Consider the following 20738-nt stretch of genomic DNA (forward strand, 5'->3'; position numbering starts at 1 on the left):
TAGGTTATTAAGTACGTAGTTTTTGTTCCCGCGACCCTGAGGGAGAACCGGCTTAGAAAATGTGTGTGTGTTTGTGTAGTTTTTGTTCTGAGGAACAAAAGAGGTCTTATGTTCTTTGTTGTGTTTTGTTATCGTTATCGCTGTTGTCGGAACAAAGCCTCGTATCTCCATTTTTGGCGTTTTTCAGTTTTTGACATAATTTGAAAATACTTGTTGCTCTTTACATTCTGTATAAATGTCATGATGAATGGACAAATGGCCTAAAATTACTTGGAAAAACATCTGGTTCCATTGACTTACATGACAAGTGAAGTATGTTTTTTCCTTCTCCTGTAAATTTACCATTTTGGGGATACGAGTCTTTGTTCTGACAACAGCATTATGCTTGTGGTGTAGGGCTAGGCCAGTTGTCTCTCAACCCTTCTACTGGACATCTACTTTCCTGCAAAAATGTGTAAAAAGTCTTCCCTGGCTTTTCTCTATATAATACTGCTGAATCAGTCCACTGGAACACTGACTGACTGCAGGATCAATCAGATTGTGCAGTTTTACTTGGGTAACTGCCAGGCTTGTTTCACTGACCACCTTTTTGATTTTGCCCTGGTGCCAGCCCTGCTTCTGTACTCGATATTTCTGGTTTTATACACTATATTGGGGACGTAAAACATTTTACAGATAAGTCATATGCTTTTATTCTATCATTTCCATTTTATCCTTTTCATTTTCATCAGCCTTCAGACAATCATTGTTATCAGTGCCTCGACACTGTGATCTATTAGAGCTTCCAGAGTTTGAAAGATCTAAGCCCAGCACCTTGTCTGCCAGTCTCAATCTCTTAGTGAGTTATGTACAAACTGAAAAACAAAATGTAGACTACTTCCTTCACTGGCACATTTTTAATAAACATTTAAAAGGATTTTGACTGATGTCTTGCACCTGAAGTGCTGAGAAAATATATCAGTTTTTTTTTTCTCAAGTCGAGCCTGCAAAGCCTTTACAGAGTTATTTTTACCTTCCTTTGTACAGCTTAGAGGGAGCATAAAGGGCCCATGTATTATTGTGAGGGTTTATGTACCAAAAACATTCCTAATTAATTTTAACGTGACCATTTTTGGAACTCTCTTTATTCCGTAGAATTAAGCAAGTTGTTTACTGTTCCATTAAAACTGAGATGAACTCTGTTCTGATTTGCTGCCTTGTGTTGTACCTCATTCAAAAACCAGTCTAGGTGGTAACACTCCTTATAATTTCAATGTGTAGGCTGCTGTAAATAAAATAGGAGCACAGTGTAAACACAGACCAGCCACAACCACTTCGTCCAGCATTTTTTCAAACCTGGGTTTTTGGGTATACAATACACTTGTGCTGGCGTCGTTGACTTTTTTCTCAAGGGCTGTGTGGATTGAGGAATGAACAGTATATTTATAAACTTCAGCAATGTTTACATACTATATCAAACTCTTCCAAAAAAGCAATGAAAATTCAGTTTTCCATGACGTGGGCCCTTGAAGCTAAGCAACCAATGTGAAGTTTACTCAGAGAAAATTGCCTCTGGGTAACACAGTGAGATGCTGTATGTGACGTATTCATTGACACTGCATGTTTCTGTAGTGACCTTCTCAGTGAAATGTCTAAATGTCTTCTGGCAAGGATTTTTTTTTCATGTAGAAGAAACAAACCATACATTTTAATCAGATTCATATTCAGTATTTTGTTATACTGTCATGCAGCCTGGCAAAAGCTCAGAGCCTAATAAAGAGTTTGGTATAGAAATACAAGGGGAAAAAGCAAGTTAATGACTTTTATGCTATAAATCTTAGAAAATACAGTGATATCCTACAAGAACCACTCTTGGTTCTTTAAAGAACCTTTCTTTGAAGATGAAATGTGCATGCATAAAGAGCTTTTTTTAAAGTTGAATGAGGACACAGTGTCACTGATGTGATGCACTACTCTTATAAAGGATCAAAAGCTATTTAATTTATAAGGAAGCCCCCTTGTGGAGAGTTTAATCTGCTTAATGTGAGTGAATATGTGGGTGTGTTTCAGGCCAGTTCTATGAAGTGATCTGCATTAGGAATTAGACCTCTACATTTAACCCGTCCGTGCAGTGAAACACCCACATACATGCACACTAGTTGGCAGTGATCACACTTGAGTGGTAGGCAGCCCTATACACAGCACCCGGGGAGCAGTTGGGGGTTAGGTGCCTTGCTCAAGGGCGCATTAGTCTGTCAACCAAGGGGAACGAACCAGTGACCAGTGATCTTCTGGCCATAAAGCTGGTTCCAAAGCCTCCAGCCCACAACTACCCCCTGGCAGTTGTGGGCCAGAGGTTTTAAGAACCATTTTAGCAGCCGTTTTAGTACCTTTAGGCTGAGACTGTGCAAATACCCTCCTGGTGAATATAATAATGCTTTACATATTATTGCCATTGTTTAAAATCTGTTTCAGTTAGGAGAGCCTCAGTTTCAGGCCAGGAATAGAGGTTATGAGTTCTGTTACCTGTACTGGAGGCTCATCTGTACTGAAGCTGAAGAAAAGTGCACAATGCAAGCCCTGACCCCTGAATGAAGAGAAAAAGCTAGGACTTAAGATCCAACAATCAAATGACCATGTGGGTTTGTACCTTGCTCCTGCTGAGGGCAGCTCAGCAAGCCCCTTTTGCTGATATGGTTCATGTATTTGAGATGATGATGGTGATTCCTGACTTTGTAAACTCACAGATGAGAAATTTGCATTTCATGTGTCTACATGTCTAAATCAGTGCTCACCAACTCTGCTCCTGGAGATGCAACTTTCTTTAGCTTTAGCTTCAGTCCTAATCTAATTACCGCCTTCAGAACTCCTTGATTAGCTGAATGAAGTGTTAAGGCCAATTTATGCTTTTGTATTAAATCTACGTTGTAGGTACGCTGTAGGTGCCATGTACTATATGCTGTACTCTGCTCCATGGCCTGATACGCACCTCCCCAAAAACGCAACTACTCATTGCAGTGAAACAAATCACAACTGTGATTGGGCCGCCTGTTAACCTCGCATTTCCTCTTTCACCAATATATTTAAATCCAGTTGAGAGCGTTACAGATTGTACAAAAAAGTGTTAGAACTTGAAGCACAAGTACGTTTGCCTAATGTTTTGGTAGTGTACTTGCAGAGCGACACAGCCAGTCTATTGCACAAGCATAAATGCTTACAACAGCATAGGCCATTTGTGCTGGCTACAGTGTAGACTCTGCATTGATTCGACAAAGAAACATAAATCAGCCGTTAGTTTTGGGTTGGAGGCGAAATGTGCAGGAAAGTATGATCTCCAGGAGGGGGCTGGGTGACCTCTGGTCTAAACATCTCTGTAGTAAATGTGGCTTCATGTTAGCCAGACTTTTTATAACAAACAAAATGCAACTGATGGGATGACCTACAGTGATATTATAATATTATTAATCAGATTTCCTTTTCTGCATCTTTTGTAAATCCAAATCTTTATCCTGTAGGTATCTGCTACACCACTGACCAGGCAAGTGTCAGATTTCCACATGGGTATTCATTTGCAGGCATTAGATGGAACAAGTAACAACTCTTTGCCATTCTGATTCTGTTCCAACCTTAGCTGCACTTTCTGACAGATAATTGGAACTCATTTAGAACAGTCGGAAGCTTGTGATTGCAGTAATTTAGAGATGACTGCAGCTTGGTAAGATTCCAGTTTGAGGGTCCTACACGTGCACACTGGCAAATGAAAACTGAAGTAATGGACCAAGAGATGTGGTATGTTTGTTTACTTTTATTGTATATAAATATGGACATGTTATGGAAAGTATGACATGGGCAATACAGGCATCTTAACCAATCAATACAGTTCAAACAGATTACTATGTTTAAACGTGCAATCACTCATTAATGCTAAGCATCATACACTGTTAGAAATAAAGGTACCATGCAGGTACATGATTCGTTCATCAAGGTACAAATTATGTAAATGTTCCCTGCAAGAGCAGTTTTAAGGTCAAATTATGTACCTTAAATATGTTTCTCCTAGTGGAAAAGTAGATGTTTGTATCTTTTTATAAACTAAGTGTTAAAAACAGAATCATTTAATACAAAGCCTGGAGGCAAGACAGGGTGTGTGGAGTCAGTACAACTTAGAAAATATTATTTCAGTGGATTATGGTTCAGTTATGTTCCCTGTCTAAAGGTAATGGGATGTACCCCTGAGGGTACCACCCCAGTGACAAGAAGGATACTGCCCCAGTGACAGTGTCATACCTTTTTTTCTAAGAGCAAGTGGTCATTGCTAGGGAAAATAACCAGGCAGTGTTCCAGTACTAAGATTCTACACATTAAGCCACAGTTTCAATATGACTGTTCACAAAATGTTTCCCCACCGATCTTCTAAGAGAATATTGTTTTATAAGCAGAAATAAGGTAGTAAATAACTTCACCAGTCAAATGTTTTCAGTCTACTAAGATCATTTTGGGTAACAGGAGCCAGATAGCTGAGGGATTAAGCCAATGGCCATAAAGCTCAATAGACAAATTGGCCTGCTGAGTTGAACCCCACTCCTGGCAAGAGCTCTGGTTCTATGCCATGGAGATGTATCAGGAGCAGTTTTAGGACTCTTAGAGGGGATCAGCCACTCAAAAATGAGAAAAGCTGTCACAGCTGAACGCAAAAGGGCCTTCAAGTTGTGCACATTTTTCTATATGTGTACTACCTGAAGCATGAGAGGTTTGAATTAATCAATAACTTCTTGCCTGATTTGAACAGAACGAGACACCCTGAAAAATCTACAACCATAAACTTGAGGTGAGTTTTATTCCTACTGTCAATGTATTTTTATGTCCATGTATCAACTAAAACGTGTAAAATGTTCATAGGTTCTCTGCTTTAGCCAGTGTTTCGCTTTTATGTTAAAAAAAAATTGAACAAAAAGTTGTGTTTGTGATTTCTAACGGTAATACATTCCATAGCCTTATGACTAACCAATTTACTAATTTAAAAATCTGGAGAAATTCATTTATTTGTAAAAGAGTGAACAGGAAAACAATTTCAGGAACTGAAGTAAAAACCAGAGGGGCTGAAACCCTTTGAATTGTCCCTGTGTTTGAGGGGTGGGAAACTCCAGTGTTCTGTCTTGCACTTCTGAATATTTCCACCCATATGAGATTCATATGCTTTTTAATCTTAGCCTACAAACTTAGTTTATAGGCCTGTTCTGCAGGGGTTATTTAGAAGTCATTTAATTATGTTCTTTTTTTTATTCACTGCTTTTTATTTTTAAAAGAGTGAAATGAAAAAAAAAAACCGGGGCTAAAATAAAAACCAGAGGGGCCGAAGGCCCTTGAATTGTCCCTGTATGTCAGTGGTGGGAAACTCCAGTCCAGGAGGGACAGGTTCATACAGAGTTTGGTGAAATTCCAGCTCAAACACATCTCAAGTCATTACCAGGTTTAGTTGGTATGACAGAGAAATCAGGCTGGACTCCAGCCTTCAGAGCTCTTATATGTCCATCATTTGCCTGAAGATGTAGGCCAAAGCCGAAGAAGGGACATCCCCAGCCCTCTGAACACATCAGAGGACATTGCCTGTCCCCCATGCCAGTGGTTGGTGATGTCAGCTGATCCTGTCACTACAAGGACATCAATGATGGAGCCCTTGACGTACAGCACATGGCTGGCCATTGCAACTTTAACGTGGATGTCTTGTCTGAATGGATGTTCTCTCACCAAGAACGATTACTATGACGCTGGGATAGCAAAGTGGTTAAGGTTTCTTACTCCAATGGTCAAATGTCTGTGTGGGTTCAGATCCCTATCTTGGACAGCGCCTAATGTATGTGCTTTCGACAGGGATGTACCAAGCTCACGATAACAAATGTTGCATCTTCAGAATGGAATAAAATGCTTGTTGCACTTTTACAAATGTAGATGTTCACATTTGGTCAAAGGGTGTGATCAATTCAAATGTTGTGCTGATAACTGGTAGTAAACAGTCCTAATTGTAGAGACCATCATCTTATAAGACTTATCAGATCCAAGAATTGCTGTGAATTGTCATAAAATGGCCAAGGAGTACGAAGTTATGTTATGATACACTATATTTCCAAAAGTATTTGCTCATCTGCTTTCACATGCATATGAACTTGAGTGAAATCCCATTCTTAATCTATAGGGTTTAATATGATGTTGGCCCACCATTTACAGCTATAACAGCTTCAGCTCTTCTGGGATGGCTTTCCACAATGCTTAGGAGTGTGTTTATTGGAATTTTTCACAATTCGTCCAGAAGCTCATTTCTGAAGTCAGACAATGATGTTGTACAAGAAGGCTTGGCAGAGAGGACTCTGCTCTAATTTATCTCAAAGGTGTTCTATCAGGTTGAGGTTGGCCATCTCCAAAATCTCTTGGTGCTGAAGCATTAAGAGTTCTTTTCACTGTAACGAAGGGGCCAAGGGGCCAACTCCTGAAAAACAACACCACACCATAATCCCCCCTCCACCAAACTTTACACTTGGCACAATGCAGTCAGTCAAGTATCGTTCTCCTGACAACCGCCAAAGTCGGTCTCTTCTATCGGATTGCCAGACGGAGAAGTGTGATTCATCGTTCCAGAGAACACGTCTCCACTGCTCTAGAGTCCAATTTGATGCTTTGCATTGCAGTTGGTGATGTAAGGCTTGGATGCAGTTGTTTGGCCATGGAAACCCACTCCATGAAGCTTTCTACGCTGTTCTTGAGCTAATCTGAAGGCCACATGAAGTTTGGAGGTCTGTAGCGATTGACTCTGTAGAAAGTTGCTGATCTCTGTGCAATAGCATCAGCATCCACTGACCCCGCTCTGGCATAGGTGTAGGTTTGGTGTTGAAGGTAAGGGTAGGTTTAGGTTCAGGAGTCAGTATAAGTTTAGTGTTAAACATGTGAATGTGACTCACATGGACAAATCTCTGCTATATGGACCAGGATGGCCGAGTGGTTAAGGCGGTTGACTTAAGATCCAATGGACGAATGTCCACGTGAGTTCGAGCCCCACTCCTGGTAAACGTCTGCTTTGACAAGTAACAGGATGTGTTGGTGGATGTTTAGCCAAAACGACCCACTGTGTGTGCACAAATAGAGATTGTGTTACTGCTCGCTGTTTAAAACTGTTCATCTACCTTGCACTTCTGAACTTTTTCCTCCATGTGAGACTGCTTTTTATTCTTCACCTACAAATGTGCTGTTGTGTCTACTCTCTCTAATTCATCCCACAGGTGTTCTATCAGGTTGAGGTCAGGACTCTGTGCAGGCCAGTCAAGTTCTTCCACACCAATCTCGCTCATCCACGTCTTTATGGACCTTGCTTTGTGCACTCGTGCGCAGTCATGTTGGAACAGAAAGGAGCCATCCCCAAACTGTAGTTGTCCAAAATCTCTTGGTGCTGAAGCAATAAGAGTTCCTTTCACTGGAACTAAGGGGCCAGGCTCAACTCCTGAAAAACAACACCACACCATAATCCCCCCTCCACCAAACTTTACACTTGGCATAATGCAGTCAGACAAGTATCGTTCTCCTGACAACCGCCAAATTCAGTCTCTTCTATCGGATTGCCAGACGGAGAAGTGTGATTCATCATTCCAGAGAACACGTCTCCACTGCTCTAGAGTCCAATAGCAGCGCTTTACACCACTGCATTTGATGCTTTGCATTGCACTTGGTGATGTAAGGCATATATGCAGTTGTTTGGTCATGGAAACCCACTCCATGAAGCTTTCTACGCTGTTCTTGAGCTAATCTGAAGGCCACATGAAGTTTGGAGGTCTGTAGCGATTGACTCTGTAGAAAGTTGCTGATCTCTGTGCAATAGCATCAGCATCCACTGACCCCGCTCTGGCATAGGTGTAGGTTTGGTGTTGAAGTTAAGGGTAGGTTTAGGTTCAGGAGTCAGTATAAGTTTAGTGTTAAACATGTGAATGTGACTCACATGGACAAATCTCTGCTACGTGGACCAGGATGGCTGAGTGGTTAAGGCGTTGGACTTAAGATCGAATGTACGATTGTCCACGTGGGTTCGAGCCCCACTCCTGGTAAACCTCTGCTTTGACAAGTAAAAGGATGTGTTGGTGGATGTTTAGCCAAAATGACCCACTGTGTGTGCACAAATAGAGATTGTGTATTAACTGCCTTAAATACTGCTTGCTCTTTAAAACTGTTCATCTACCTTGCACTTCTGAACATTTTCCTCCATGTGAGTCTGCTTTTTATTCTTCGCCTACAAATGTGCTGTTGTGTCTATTCTCTCTAATTCATCCCAAAGGTGTTCTATCAGGTTGAGGTCAGGACTCTGTGCAGGCCAGTCAAGATCTTCCACACCAAACTCGCTCATCCACGTCTTTATGGACCTTGCTTTGTGCACTGGTGCGCAGTCATGTTGGAACAGGAAGGAGCCATCCCCAAACTGAAGTTTTCCAAAATCTCTTGGTGCTGAAGCAATAAGAGTTCCTTTCACTGGAACTAAGGGGCCAGGCTCAACTCCTGAAAAACAACACCACACCATAATCCCCCCTCCACCAAACTTTACACTTGGCACAATGCCGTCAGACAAGTATCGTTCTCCTGACAACCGCCAAAGTCGGTCTCTTCTATCGGATTGCCAGACGGAGAAGTGTGATTCATCGTTCCAGAGAACACGTCTCCACTGCTCTCGAGTCCAATAGCAGCGCTTTACAACACTGCATTTGATGCTTTGCATTGCAGTTGGTGATGTAAGGCTTGGATGCAGTTGTTTGGCCATGGAAACCCACTCCATGAAGCTTTCTACGCTGTTCTTGAGCTAATCTGAAGGCCACATGAAGTTTGGAGGTCTGTAGCGATTGACTCTGTAGAAAGTTGCTGATCTCTGTGCAATAGCATCAGCATCCACTGACCCCGCTCTGGCATAGGTGTAGGTTTGGTGTTGAAGGTAAGGGTAGGTTTAGGTTCAGGAGTCAGTATAAGTTTAGTGTTAAACATGTGAATGTGACTCACATGGACAAATCGTTGCTATATGGACCAGGATGGCCGAGTGGTTAAGGCGGTTGACTTAAGATCCAATGGACGAATGTCCACGTGGGTTCGAGCCCCACGCCTGGTAAACGTCTCCTTTGACAAGTAACTGGATGTTTAGCCAAAACGACCCACTGTATGTGCACAAATAGAGATTGTGCATTAACTGCCTTAAATACTGCTTGCTCTTTAAAACTGTTCATCTACCTTGCACTTCTGAACATTTTCCTCCATGTGAGTCTGCTTTTTATTCTTCGCCTACAAATGTGCTGTTGTGTCTACTCTCTCTAATTCATCCCAAAGGTGTTCTATCAGGTTGAGGTCAGGACTCTGTGCAGGCCAGTGAAGTTCTTCCACACCAAACTCGCTCATCCACGTCTTTATGGACCTTGCTTTGTGCACTGGTGCGCAGTCATGTTGGAACAGAAAGGAGCCATCCCCAAACTGAAGTTGTCCAAAATCTCTTGGTGCTGAAGCAATAAGAGTTCCTTTCACTGGAACTAAGGGGCCAGGCTCAACTCCTGAAAAACAACACCACACCATAATCCCCCCTCCACCAAACTTTACACTTGGCACAATGCAGTCAGACAAGTATCGTTCTCCTGACAACCGCCAAAGTCGGTCTCTTCTATCGGATTGCCAGACGGAGAAGTGTGATTCATCGTTCCAGAGAACACGTCTCCACTGCTCTAGAGTCCAATAGCAGCGCTTTACACCACTGCATTTGATGCTTTGCATTGCACTTGGTGATGTAAGGCATATATGCAGTTGTTTGGTCATGGAAACCCACTCCATGAAGCTTTCTACGCTGTTCTTGAGCTAATCTGAAGGCCACATGAAGTTTGGAGGTCTGTAGCGATTGACTCTGTAGAAAGTTGCTGATCTCTGTGCAATAGCATCAGCATCCACTGACCCCGCTCTGGCATAGGTGTAGGTTTGGTGTTGAAGTTAAGGGTAGGTTTAGGTTCAGGAGTTAGTATAAGTTTAGTGTTAAACATGTGAATGTGACTCACATGGACAAATCTCTGCTACGTGGACCAGGATGGCTGAGTGGTTAAGGCGTTGGACTTAAGATCGAATGTACGATTGTCCACGTGGGTTCGAGCCCCACTCCTGGTAAACCTCTGCTTTGACAAGTAAAAGGATGTGTTGGTGGATGTTTAGCCAAAATGACCCACTGTGTGTGCACAAATAGAGATTGTGTATTAACTGCCTTAAATACTGCTCGCTGTTTAAAACTGTTCATCTACCTTGCACTTCTGAACTTTTTCCTCCATGTGAGACTGCTTTTTATTCTTTGCCTACAAATGTGCTGTTGTGTCTACTCTGTCTAATTCATCCCAAAGGTGTTCTATCAGGTTGAGGTCAGGACTCTGTGCAGGCCAGTCAAGTTCTTCCACACCAAACTCGCTCATCCACGTCTTTATGGACCTTGCTTTCGGCACTGGTGCGCAGTCAAGTTGGAACAGAAAGGAGCCATCCCCAAACTGAAGTTGTCCAAAATTTCTTGGGGCTGAAGCAATAAGAGTTCCTTTCACTGGAACTAAGGGGCCAGGATCAACTCCTGAAAAACAACACCACACCATAATACCCCCTCCACCAAACTTTACACTTGGCACAATGCAGTCAGACAAGTATCGTTCTCCTGACAACCACCAAATTCGGTCTCTTCTATCGGATTGCCAGACGGAGAAGTGTGATTCATCATTCCAGAGAACACGTCTCCACTGCTCTAGAGTCCAATAGCAGCGCTTTACACCACTGCATTTGATGCTTTGCATTGCACTTGGTGATGTAAGGCATATATGCAGTTGTTTGGTCATGGAAACCCACTCCATGAAGCTTTCTACGCTGTTCTTGAGCTAATCTGAAGGCCACATGAAGTTTGGAGGTCTGTAGCGATTGACTCTGTAGAAAGTTGCTGATCTCTGTGCAATAGCATCAGCATCCACTGACCCCGCTCTGGCATAGGTGTAGGTTTGGTGTTGAAGTTAAGGGTAGGTTTAGGTTCAGGAGTCAGTATAAGTTTAGTGTTAAACATGTGAATGTGACTCACATGGACAAATCTTTGCCATGTAAACCAGGATGGCTGAGTGGTTAAGGCGTTGGACTTAAGATCCAATGTACGATTGTCCACGTGGGTTCGAGCCCCACTCCTGGTAAATGTCTCCTTTGACAAGTGATGTGTTGGTGGATGTTTAGCCAAAACGACCCACTGTGTCTGCACAAATAGAGATTGTGTATTAACTGCCTTAAATACTGCTCGCTGTTTAAAACTGTTCATCTACCTTGCACTTCTGAACTTTTTCCTCCATGTGAGACTGCTTTTTATTCTTTGCCTACAAATGTGCTGTTGTGTCTACTCTCTCTAATTCATCCCAAAGGTGTTCTATCAGGTTGAGGTCAGGACTCTGTGCAGGCCAGTCAACTTCTTCCACACCAAACTCGCTCATCCACGTCTTTATGGACCTTGCTTTGTGCACTGGTGCGCAGTCATGTTGGAACAGAAAGGAGCCATCCCCAAACTGAAGTTGTCCAAAATCTCTTGGTGCTGAAGCAATAAGAGTTCCTTTCACTGGAACTAAGGGGCCAGGATCAACTCCTGAAAAACAACACCACACCATAATACCTCCTCCACCAAACTTTACACTTGGCACAATGCAGTCAGACAAGTATCGTTCTCCTGACAACCACCAAATTCGGTCTCTTCTATCGGATTGCCAGACGGAGAAGTGTGATTCATCATTCCAGAGAACACGTCTCCACTGCTCTAGAGTCCAATAGCAGCGCTTTACACCACTGCATTTGATGCTTTGCATTGCACTTGGTGATGTAAGGCATATATGCAGTTGTTTGGTCATGGAAACCCACTCCATGAAGCTTTCTACGCTGTTCTTGAGCTAATCTGAAGGCCACATGAAGTTTGGAGGTCTGTAGCGATTGACTCTGTAGAAAGTTGCTGATCTCTGTGCAATAGCATCAGCATCCACTGACCCCGCTCTGGCATAGGTGTAGGTTTGGTGTTGAAGTTAAGGGTAGGTTTAGGTTCAGGAGTCAGTATAAGTTTAGTGTTAAACATGTGAATGTGACTCACATGGACAAATCTTTGCCATGTAAACCAGGATGGCTGAGTGGTTAAGGTGTTGGACTTAAGATCGAATGTACGATTGTCCACGTGGGTTCGAGCCCCACTCCTAGTAAACGTCTCCTTTGACAAGTGATGTGTTGGTGGATGTTTAGCCAAAACGACCCACTGTGCCTGCACAAATAGAGATTGTGTATTAACTGCCTTAAATACTGCTCGCTGTTTAAAACTGTTCATCTACCTTGCACTTCTGAACTTTTTCCTCCATGTGAGACTGCTTTTTATTCTTTGCCTACAAATGTGCTGTTGTGTCTACTCTCTCTAATTCATCCCAAAGGTGTTCTATCAGGTTGAGGTCAGGACTCTGTGCAGGCCAGTCAAGTTCTTCCACACCAAACTCGCTCATCCACGTCTTTATGGACCTTGCTTTGTGCACTGGTGCGCAGTCATGTTGGAACAGAAAGGAGCCATCCCCAAACTGAAGTTGTCCAAAATCTCTTGGTGCTGAAGCAATAAGAGTTCCTTTCACTGGAACTAAGGGGCCAGGATCAACTCCTGAAAAACAACACCACACCATAATACCCCCTCCACCAAACTTTACACTTGGCACAATGCAGTCAGACAAGTATCGTTCTCCTGACAACCACCAAATTCGGTCTCTTCTATCGGATTGCCAGACGGAGAAGTGTGATTCATCATTCCAGAGAACACGTCTCCACTGCTCTAGAGTCCAATAGCAGCGCTTTACACCACTGCATTTGATGCTTTGCATTGCACTTGGTGATGTAAGGCATATATGCAGTTGTTTGGTCATGGAAACCCACTCCATGAAGCTTTCTACGCTGTTCTTGAGCTAATCTGAAGGCCACATGAAGTTTGGAGGTCTGTAGCGATTGACTCTGTAGAAAGTTGCTGATCTCTGTGCAATAGCATCAGCATCCACTGACCCCGCTCTGGCATAGGTGTAGGTTTGGTGTTGAAGTTAAGGGTAGGTTTAGGTTCAGGAGTCAGTATAAGTTTAGTGTTAAACATGTGAATGTGACTCACATGGACAAATCTCTGCTACGTGGACCAGGATGGCCGAGTGGTTAAGGCGTTGGACTTAAGATCCAATGGACGAATGTCCACGTGGGTTCGAGCCCCACTCCTGGTAAACGTCTGCTTTGACAAGTAACAGGATGTGTTGGTGTATGTTTAGCCAAAACGACCCACTGTGTGTGCACAAATAGAGATTGTGTTACTGCTCGCTGTTTAAAACTGTTCATCTACCTTGCACTTCTGAACTTTTTCCTCCATGTGAGACTGCTTTTTATTCTTCGCCTACAAATGTGCTGTTGTGTCTACTCTCTCTAATTCATCGCACAGGTGTTCTATCAGGTTGAGGTCAGGACTCTGTGCAGGCCAGTCAAGTTCTTCCACACCAATCTCGCTCATCCACGTCTTTATGGACCTTGCTTTGTGCACTGGTGCGCAGTCATGTTGGAACAGAAAGGAGCCATCCCCAAACTGAAGTTGTCCAAAATCTCTTGGTGCTGAAGCAATAAGAGTTCCTTTCACTGGAACTAAGGGGCCAGGATCAACTCCTGAAAAACAACACCACACCATAATACCCCCTCCACCAAACTTTACACTTGGCACAATGCAGTCAGACAAGTATCGTTCTCCTGACAACCACCAAATTCGGTCTCTTCTATCGGATTGCCAGACGGAGAAGTGTGATTCATCATTCCAGAGAACACGTCTCCACTGCTCTAGAGTCCAATAGCAGCGCTTTACACCACTGCATTTGATGCTTTGCATTGCACTTGGTGATGTAAGGCATATATGCAGTTGTTTGGTCATGGAAACCCACTCCATGAAGCTTTCTACGCTGTTCTTGAGCTAATCTGAAGGCCACATGAAGTTTGGAGGTCTGTAGCGATTGACTCTGTAGAAAGTTGCTGATCTCTGTGCAATAGCATCAGCATCCACTGACCCCGCTCTGGCATAGGTGTAGGTTTGGTGTTGAAGTTAAGGGTAGGTTTAGGTTCAGGAGTCAGTATAAGTTTAGTGTTAAACATGTGAATGTGACTCACATGGACAAATCTCTGCTACGTGGACCAGGATGGCCGAGTGGTTAAGGCGTTGGACTTAAGATCCAATGGACGAATGTCCACGTGGGTTCGAGCCCCACTCCTGGTAAACGTCTGCTTTGACAAGTAACAGGATGTGTTGGTGTATGTTTAGCCAAAACGACCCACTGTGTGTGCACAAATAGAGATTGTGTTACTGCTCGCTGTTTAAAACTGTTCATCTACCTTGCACTTCTGAACTTTTTCCTCCATGTGAGACTGCTTTTTATTCTTCGCCTACAAATGTGCTGTTGTGTCTACTCTCTCTAATTCATCGCACAGGTGTTCTATCAGGTTGAGGTCAGGACTCTGTGCAGGCCAGTCAAGTTCTTCCACACCAATCTCGCTCATCCACGTCTTTATGGACCTTGCTTTGTGCACTGGTGCGCAGTCATGTTGGAACAGAAAGGAGCCATCCCCAAACTGAAGTTGTCCAAAATCTCTTGGTGCTGAAGCAATAAGAGTTCCTTTCACTGGAACTAAGGGGCCAGGATCAACTCCTGAAAAACAACACCACACCATAATACCCCCTCCACCAAACTTTACACTTGGCACAATGCAGTCAGACAAGTATCGTTCTCCTGACAACCACCAAATTCGGTCTCTTCTATCGGATTGCCAGACGGAGAAGTGTGATTCATCATTCCAGAGAACACGTCTCCACTGCTCTAGAGTCCAATAGCAGCGCTTTACACCACTGCATTTGATGCTTTGCATTGCACTTGGTGATGTAAGGCATATATGCAGTTGTTTGGTCATGGAAACCCACTCCATGAAGCTTTCTACGCTGTTCTTGAGCTAATCTGAAGGCCACATGAAGTTTGGAGGTCTGTAGCGATTGACTCTGTAGAAAGTTGCTGATCTCTGTGCAATAGCATCAGCATCCACTGACCCCGCTCTGGCATAGGTGTAGGTTTGGTGTTGAAGTTAAGGGTAGGTTTAGGTTCAGGAGTCAGTATAAGTTTAGTGTTAAACATGTGAATGTGACTCACATGGACAAATCTCTGCTACGTGGACCAGGATGGCTGAGTGGTTAAGGCGTTGGACTTAAGATCGAATGTACGATTGTCCACGTGGGTTCGAGCCCCACTCCTGGTAAACCTCTGCTTTGACAAGTAAAAGGATGTGTTGGTGGATGTTTAGCCAAAATGACCCACTGTGTGTGCACAAATAGAGATTGTGTATTAACTGCCTTAAATACTGCTCGCTGTTTAAAACTGTTCATCTACCTTGCACTTCTGAGCTTTTTCCTCCATGTGAGACTGCTTTTTATTCTTTGCCTACAAATGTGCTGTTGTGTCTACTCTCTCTAATTCATCCCAAAGGTGTTCTATCAGGTTGAGGTCAGGACTCTGTGCAGGCCAGTCAAGTTCTTCCACACCAAACTCGCTCATCCACGTCTTTATGGACCTTGCTTTCTGCACTGGTGCGCAGTCAAGTTGGAACAGAAAGGAGCCATCCCCAAACTGAAGTTGTCCAAAATCTCTTGGGGCTGAAGCAATAAGAGTTCCTTTCACTGGAACTAAGGGGCCAGGATCAACTCCTGAAAAACAACACCACACCATAATACCCCCTCCACCAAACTTTACACTTGGCACAATGCAGTCAGACAAGTATCGTTCTCCTGACAACCACCAAATTCGGTCTCTTCTATCGGATTGCCAGACGGAGAAGTGTGATTCATCATTCCAGAGAACACGTCTCCACTGCTCTAGAGTCCAATAGCAGCGCTTTACACCACTGCATTTGATGCTTTGCATTGCACTTGGTGATGTAAGGCATATATGCAGTTGTTTGGTCATGGAAACCCATTCCATGAAGCTTTCTACGCTGTTCTTGAGCTAATCTGAAGGCCACATGAAGTTTGGAGGTCTGTAGCGATTGACTCTGTAGAAAGTTGCTGATCTCTGTGCAATAGCATCAGCATCCACTGACCCCGCTCTGGCATAGGTGTAGGTTTGGTGTTGAAGTTAAGGGTAGGTTTAGGTTCAGGAGTCAGTATAAGTTTAGTGTTAAACATGTGAATGTGACTCACATGGACAAATCTTTGCCATGTAAACCAGGATGGCTGAGTGGTTAAGGCGTTGGACTTAAGATCCAATGTACGATTGTCCACGTGGGTTCGAGCCCCACTCCTGGTAAACGTCTCCTTTGACAAGTGATGTGTTGGTGGATGTTTAGCCAAAACGACCCACTGTGTCTGCACAAATAGAGATTGTGTATTAACTGCCTTAAATACTGCTCGCTGTTTAAAACTGTTCATCTACCTTGCACTTCTGAACTTTTTCCTCCATGTGAGACTGCTTTTTATTCTTTGCCTACAAATGTGCTGTTGTGTCTACTCTCTCTAATTCATCCCAAAGGTGTTCTATCAGGTTGAGGTCAGGACTCTGTGCAGGCCAGTCAAGTTCTTCCACACCAAACTCGCTCATCCACGTCTTTATGGACCTTGCTTTGTGCACTGGTGCGCAGTCATGTTGGAACAGAAAGGAGCCATCCCCAAACTGAAGTTGTCCAAAATCTCTTGGTGCTGAAGCAATAAGAGTTCCTTTCACTGGAACTAAGGGGCCAGGATCAACTCCTGAAAAACAACACCACACCATAATACCCCCTCCACCAAACTTTACACTTGGCACAATGCAGTCAGACAAGTATCGTTCTCCTGACAACCACCAAATTCGGTCTCTTCTATCGGATTGCCAGACGGAGAAGTGTGATTCATCATTCCAGAGAACACGTCTCCACTGCTCTAGAGTCCAATAGCAGCGCTTTACACCACTGCATTTGATGCTTTGCATTGCACTTGGTGATGTAAGGCATATATGCAGTTGTTTGGTCATGGAAACCCACTCCATGAAGCTTTCTACGCTGTTCTTGAGCTAATCTGAAGGCCACATGAAGTTTGGAGGTCTGTAGCGATTGACTCTGTAGAAAGTTGCTGATCTCTGTGCAATAGCATCAGCATCCACTGACCCCGCTCTGGCATAGGTGTAGGTTTGGTGTTGAAGTTAAGGGTAGGTTTAGGTTCAGGAGTCAGTATAAGTTTAGTGTTAAACATGTGAATGTGACTCACATGGACAAATCTCTGCTACGTGGACCAGGATGGCCGAGTGGTTAAGGCGTTGGACTTAAGATCCAATGGACGAATGTCCACGTGGGTTCGAGCCCCACTCCTGGTAAACGTCTGCTTTGACAAGTAACAGGATGTGTTGGTGTATGTTTAGCCAAAACGACCCACTGTGTGTGCACAAATAGAGATTGTGTTACTGCTCGCTGTTTAAAACTGTTCATCTACCTTGCACTTCTGAACTTTTTCCTCCATGTGAGACTGCTTTTTATTCTTCGCCTACAAATGTGCTGTTGTGTCTACTCTCTCTAATTCATCGCACAGGTGTTCTATCAGGTTGAGGTCAGGACTCTGTGCAGGCCAGTCAAGTTCTTCCACACCAATCTCGCTCATCCACGTCTTTATGGACCTTGCTTTGTGCACTGGTGCGCAGTCATGTTGGAACAGAAAGGAGCCATCCCCAAACTGAAGTTGTCCAAAATCTCTTGGTGCTGAAGCAATAAGAGTTCCTTTCACTGGAACTAAGGGGCCAGGATCAACTCCTGAAAAACAACACCACACCATAATACCCCCTCCACCAAACTTTACACTTGGCACAATGCAGTCAGACAAGTATCGTTCTCCTGACAACCACCAAATTCGGTCTCTTCTATCGGATTGCCAGACGGAGAAGTGTGATTCATCATTCCAGAGAACACGTCTCCACTGCTCTAGAGTCCAATAGCAGCGCTTTACACCACTGCATTTGATGCTTTGCATTGCACTTGGTGATGTAAGGCTTGGATGCAGTTGTTTGGTCATGGAAACCCACTCCATGAAGCTTTCTACGCTGTTCTTGAGCTAATCTGAAGGCCACATGAAGTTTGGAGGTCTGTAGCGATTGACTCTGTAGAAAGTTGCTGATCTCTGTGCAATAGCATCAGCATCCACTGACCCCGCTCTGGCATAGGTGTAGGTTTGGTGTTGAAGTTAAGGGTAGGTTTAGGTTCAGGAGTCAGTATAAGTTTAGTGTTAAACATGTGAATGTGACTCACATGGACAAATCTTTGCCATGTAAACCAGGATGGCTGAGTGGTTAAGGTGTTGGACTTAAGATCGAATGTACGATTGTCCACGTGGGTTCGAGCCCCACTCCTAGTAAACGTCTCCTTTGACAAGTGATGTGTTGGTGGATGTTTAGCCAAAACGACCCACTGTGCCTGCACAAATAGAGATTGTGTATTAACTGCCTTAAATACTGCTCGCTGTTTAAAACTGTTCATCTACCTTGCACTTCTGAACTTTTTCCTCCATGTGAGACTGCTTTTTATTCTTTGCCTACAAATGTGCTGTTGTGTCTACTCTCTCTAATTCATCCCAAAGGTGTTCTATCAGGTTGAGGTCAGGACTCTGTGCAGGCCAGTCAAGTTCTTCCACACCAAACTCGCTCATCCACGTCTTTATGGACCTTGCTTTCTGCACTGGTGCGCAGTCAAGTTGGAACAGAAAGGAGCCATCCCCAAACTGAAGTTGTCCAAAATCTCTTGGTGCTGAAGCAATAAGAGTTCCTTTCACTGGAACTAAGGGGCCAGGATCAACTCCTGAAAAACAACACCACACCATAATACCCCCTCCACCAAACTTTACACTTGGCACAATGCAGTCAGACAAGTATCGTTCTCCTGACAACCACCAAATTCGGTCTCTTCTATCGGATTGCCAGACGGAGAAGTGTGATTCATCATTCCAGAGAACACGTCTCCACTGCTCTAGAGTCCAATAGCAGCGCTTTACACCACTGCATTTGATGCTTTGCATTGCACTTGGTGATGTAAGGCATATATGCAGTTGTTTGGTCATGGAAACCCACTCCATGAAGCTTTCTACGCTGTTCTTGAGCTAATCTGAAGGCCACATGAAGTTTGGAGGTCTGTAGCGATTGACTCTGTAGAAAGTTGCTGATCTCTGTGCAATAGCATCAGCATCCACTGACCCCGCTCTGGCATAGGTGTAGGTTTGGTGTTGAAGTTAAGGGTAGGTTTAGGTTCAGGAGTCAGTATAAGTTTAGTGTTAAACATGTGAATGTGACTCACATGGACAAATCTCTGCTACGTGGACCAGGATGGCCGAGTGGTTAAGGCGTTGGACTTAAGATCCAATGGACGAATGTCCACGTGGGTTCGAGCCCCACTCCTGGTAAACGTCTGCTTTGACAAGTAACAGGATGTGTTGGTGTATGTTTAGCCAAAACGACCCACTGTGTGTGCACAAATAGAGATTGTGTTACTGCTCGCTGTTTAAAACTGTTCATCTACCTTGCACTTCTGAACTTTTTCCTCCATGTGAGACTGCTTTTTATTCTTCGCCTACAAATGTGCTGTTGTGTCTACTCTCTCTAATTCATCGCACAGGTGTTCTATCAGGTTGAGGTCAGGACTCTGTGCAGGCCAGTCAAGTTCTTCCACACCAATCTCGCTCATCCACGTCTTTATGGACCTTGCTTTGTGCACTGGTGCGCAGTCATGTTGGAACAGAAAGGAGCCATCCCCAAACTGAAGTTGTCCAAAATCTCTTGGTGCTGAAGCAATAAGAGTTCCTTTCACTGGAACTAAGGGGCCAGGATCAACTCCTGAAAAACAACACCACACCATAATACCCCCTCCACCAAACTTTACACTTGGCACAATGCAGTCAGACAAGTATCGTTCTCCTGACAACCACCAAATTCGGTCTCTTCTATCGGATTGCCAGACGGAGAAGTGTGATTCATCATTCCAGAGAACACGTCTCCACTGCTCTAGAGTCCAATAGCAGCGCTTTACACCACTGCATTTGATGCTTTGCATTGCACTTGGTGATGTAAGGCTTGGATGCAGTTGTTTGGTCATGGAAACCCACTCCATGAAGCTTTCTACGCTGTTCTTGAGCTAATCTGAAGGCCACATGAAGTTTGGAGGTCTGTAGCGATTGACTCTGTAGAAAGTTGCTGATCTCTGTGCAATAGCATCAGCATCCACTGACCCCGCTCTGGCATAGGTGTAGGTTTGGTGTTGAAGTTAAGGGTAGGTTTAGGTTCAGGAGTCAGTATAAGTTTAGTGTTAAACATGTGAATGTGACTCACATGGACAAATCTCTGCTACGTGGACCAGGATGGCTGAGTGGTTAAGGCGTTGGACTTAAGATCGAATGTACGATTGTCCACGTGGGTTCGAGCCCCACTCCTGGTAAACCTCTGCTTTGACAAGTAAAAGGATGTGTTGGTGGATGTTTAGCCAAAATGACCCACTGTGTGTGCACAAATAGAGATTGTGTATTAACTGCCTTAAATACTGCTCGCTGTTTAAAACTGTTCATCTACCTTGCACTTCTGAACTTTTTCCTCCATGTGAGACTGCTTTTTATTCTTTGCCTACAAATGTGCTGTTGTGTCTACTCTCTCTAATTCATCCCAAAGGTGTTCTATCAGGTTGAGGTC

General features: G+C 43.8%; 14 non-coding genes across 14 annotated transcripts; all 14 read left to right on the forward strand.

Annotated features, from left to right (window-relative positions):
• Window positions 1–6955: 6955 nt before the first annotated feature.
• On the forward strand, window positions 6956–7038 carry trnal-uaa. The gene has a single exon. It is a non-coding gene; the product is annotated as a tRNA-Leu (tRNA).
• A 945-nt stretch (window positions 7039–7983) lies between these two features.
• On the forward strand, window positions 7984–8066 carry trnal-uaa. The gene has a single exon. It is a non-coding gene; the product is annotated as a tRNA-Leu (tRNA).
• A 960-nt stretch (window positions 8067–9026) lies between these two features.
• On the forward strand, window positions 9027–9109 carry trnal-uaa. Its single transcript has one exon. It is a non-coding gene; the product is annotated as a tRNA-Leu (tRNA).
• Window positions 9110–10057: 948 nt separating this feature from the next.
• On the forward strand, window positions 10058–10140 carry trnal-uaa. The gene has a single exon. It is a non-coding gene; the product is annotated as a tRNA-Leu (tRNA).
• A 960-nt stretch (window positions 10141–11100) lies between these two features.
• trnal-uaa lies at window positions 11101–11183 on the forward strand. The gene has a single exon. It is a non-coding gene; the product is annotated as a tRNA-Leu (tRNA).
• Window positions 11184–12138: 955 nt separating this feature from the next.
• Window positions 12139–12221, forward strand: trnal-uaa. Its single transcript has one exon. It is a non-coding gene; the product is annotated as a tRNA-Leu (tRNA).
• A 955-nt stretch (window positions 12222–13176) lies between these two features.
• trnal-uaa lies at window positions 13177–13259 on the forward strand. Its single transcript has one exon. It is a non-coding gene; the product is annotated as a tRNA-Leu (tRNA).
• Window positions 13260–14204: 945 nt separating this feature from the next.
• trnal-uaa lies at window positions 14205–14287 on the forward strand. The gene has a single exon. It is a non-coding gene; the product is annotated as a tRNA-Leu (tRNA).
• A 945-nt stretch (window positions 14288–15232) lies between these two features.
• On the forward strand, window positions 15233–15315 carry trnal-uaa. Its single transcript has one exon. It is a non-coding gene; the product is annotated as a tRNA-Leu (tRNA).
• Window positions 15316–16275: 960 nt separating this feature from the next.
• On the forward strand, window positions 16276–16358 carry trnal-uaa. Its single transcript has one exon. It is a non-coding gene; the product is annotated as a tRNA-Leu (tRNA).
• A 955-nt stretch (window positions 16359–17313) lies between these two features.
• On the forward strand, window positions 17314–17396 carry trnal-uaa. The gene has a single exon. It is a non-coding gene; the product is annotated as a tRNA-Leu (tRNA).
• Window positions 17397–18341: 945 nt separating this feature from the next.
• On the forward strand, window positions 18342–18424 carry trnal-uaa. The gene has a single exon. It is a non-coding gene; the product is annotated as a tRNA-Leu (tRNA).
• A 955-nt stretch (window positions 18425–19379) lies between these two features.
• Window positions 19380–19462, forward strand: trnal-uaa. The gene has a single exon. It is a non-coding gene; the product is annotated as a tRNA-Leu (tRNA).
• Window positions 19463–20407: 945 nt separating this feature from the next.
• trnal-uaa lies at window positions 20408–20490 on the forward strand. The gene has a single exon. It is a non-coding gene; the product is annotated as a tRNA-Leu (tRNA).
• The last annotated feature ends 248 nt before the right edge of the window (window positions 20491–20738 follow it).

Source organism: Pygocentrus nattereri, chromosome 19 (genome assembly GCF_015220715.1).
Source record: "Pygocentrus nattereri isolate fPygNat1 chromosome 19, fPygNat1.pri, whole genome shotgun sequence".
NCBI lineage: Eukaryota > Metazoa > Chordata > Actinopteri > Characiformes > Serrasalmidae > Pygocentrus > Pygocentrus nattereri.